Here is a 2,620-nt window from a genome sequence, read left to right as displayed (position 1 = left end):
AGGTTAGGTCCTGTCCTTTGGTGACTTTAGGAGGGGAGGCCGTGTCCTCCACTTCCCACTTTGACTCAGGGGCAGAAGTTCTCCTTGCTCTCTGGCCTCATAACTCAGTGGATCATAGTGGGCTGCGGCAGGCAGGCGGCTTCTGCAGCTGCACACGGGCACTGGCCTGCTGCCCGGGACCCGGATCCGGGCCCTGGATGGCAGGCAGGCGGCTTCTGGGGTCGCACACTGGGCCTGGATGGCGGCTCACGTGCTGCCCTGCCCTGCCTGCAGTATGCAAATTAGCCACCTTCTTTGTTGGCAGTTAATTTGCATATCACACTGATTAGCCAATGGGAGGCATAGCGAAGGTATGGTCAATTACCATGTTTGTCTATTATTAGGATTATTTATTTACCACAAGTAAAGGTCAGGAATTGTTATCTTTCTTTTAATTTTTTTTACTGTTTCACTACATTACTGCTGTGCATGTGCTCCATGTGAGTGATGTAGGTGCTTATGTAGGTGGGTTCCAACTTACAGTGAAAATTGCGTTACGTCATGCTGTAGGAACAGATCTCCAACATAACCCCAGGACCTACTATACTTATATGCACTGGGTAGTTTCCATTCCTCACTGATGCAAGAATCAGATGGCTCTTATCCTCACCCCTAGGAGGCATTTCTATAAGAGAAAGAAAGTTCCAGTACCTGAAAACCTTCAAGCTAAGAGTCTTTCCAGGGAGGTCAACAAATTCATACAGGAACCGTCTTGATCATCTCTAAAACTCGGTCCTTGCAGCAGTGCCCACAGGTCCCACTGGAGTGCAGGTTCAGCACATCACCCCACATGTTGTTGCTGTCATGGAAAAGCTTTCACAGAAATTGCCAGGAATGGGAGAGCATGAGATGCTTGTATGTGAAAACAGAGATCAGTTGACCTTCCCATCTTTTATTTTTTATTTGGTCTTTAAATATATTCGTATTTATTTTAGAGAGGAAGGGAGAGGGAGAGAGAGAGTTAGAAACATCAATGATGAGAGAATCACTGATCAGCTGCCTCCTGCACTAGGGATTGAGCCTGCAACTAGGGCATGTGCCCTGGCCAGGAATTGAACCATGACCTCCCGGTTCATAGGTCGACACTCAACCACTGAGCCATGCTGGCCAGGCTCTTTTTAATTGTTGACACTGTTACAGATGGCCTCCATTCTCATGCCCCTTCCTCCCCCTTCACCCAGCCCCTGCCCTCCTTCACTATATTGTTGTCTGTGTGCATGGGCTATGCACATGTGCATATACGTTCTTTGGTTAATCTTTTCCTGTCCTCCTCTCCCCTCCCCACTGACACCTGTCAATCTGTTCCGTGCAATCATGCTTCTGGTCCTACTTTGTTTGCCAGTTTCTGTTGTCCATTATATTCTACATATAAGTGATATCACATGGTGTTTGTCTTTCTCTGACTGGCTTATTTCACTCAGCATGGTGCTCTCCAGGTGTCTCCATGCTGTCTCAAAGTGTAAGAGTCCCTTCTTTTATAGAGCTGCATAGTATTCCATTGTGTAAATGTGCCACATATATTTTATCCACTCATCTAATGATGGGCTTCCCATCTTTTCTTCATTTGTCAGCAGCCAGGATAAAGTTAAAGGACTGTGCACTCCTAGTCAGAAGAAAAAAAGAAGCAAATAAAATACAAAAACAAAAAGAATATAATGAGGAACAAAAGGAGAAAAGAGAAACATAAGGATTACGAAACAAGTTAGGAAGACTACATCATCCCTAACTACTAGTGAACCTCCAGTAAAGGACCCTGGTCCCAAAAAGAAAGAGATCTCCCCCAAGCCTGAGAAGAAAGAGACCCACAGAATAAGAGCTCAATATAAAGTACAAGGCGAATTTGAAGAAGAAATTCCACGACTGGTTCTAATAAGAACTCTTGCCAAAGAATACGCAAAAATACAAAAACATGCCACAAGAAAGAAGTCTCCAAAAAAGAGTCCTGGTCACAACACATCTCATGAGATCCCAGAAGCAGCAGAGCCCAAGACCCCAGCCGAAGGTCCAGGGAAGAAACCAATAATCAAAGAAAAGATGGAGAAGGAAGGAAACGCTCTGCTGGAGGAAAAAGACCCAAGAGAGATGCCCCAAAGGACAGAGGCCAAGGTCCTCACTACAGCTAATAAACCTGCAAGGAAAGTTCTCCATGGCCCCCACAGTGGCCCCCAAACCCAAAGTGCCCCAGTGGACCTAAAATCAGTGGCTCACCCAGGAGGAGAGCTTCTGAAAATTACACAGGCCCTGACCCCTGTCACAAACCTTCTCCAAGAGTGAGGCCTAGGCTTAGCATGTTTAAAACCTCCACAAGTAACTCTGATATATATTTGTGGGTGGGAAAATCAGTGGTTTGACTCCATGTTTTAAATTGCTCTTCTGTCTATTTGCTAATATAATGGAAAATACAGTGTTTTTATTAAAGTAAAAAAAAAAAAAAAAAAGTAACAGCATTTAAAAACCTGGCTACTCCATTTCAGTGGGATGACTTCTTCGCAGGCCACAGGGAACCATCCTGTCTCAGAAATGTCTGTTAGGGGTGAACATGACTTTACCTGGTTGTTCTTTTCCATCTCCTGTATTGGAA

General features: G+C 45.0%; 1 pseudogene; it reads left to right on the top strand.

The window, feature by feature from the left end:
* Positions 1–632: 632 nt before the first annotated feature.
* On the top strand, positions 633–2,313 carry LOC118679022 (annotated as a pseudogene).
* The last annotated feature ends 307 nt before the right edge of the window (positions 2,314–2,620 follow it).

This window comes from Myotis myotis, unplaced genomic scaffold (genome assembly GCF_014108235.1).
Source record: "Myotis myotis isolate mMyoMyo1 unplaced genomic scaffold, mMyoMyo1.p scaffold_m19_p_22, whole genome shotgun sequence".
Classification (NCBI taxonomy): Eukaryota; Metazoa; Chordata; class Mammalia; order Chiroptera; family Vespertilionidae; genus Myotis; species Myotis myotis.
The sequence above is the reverse complement of the archived record's forward strand: the minus strand, read 5'-3'. Positions and strand labels throughout refer to the sequence as shown.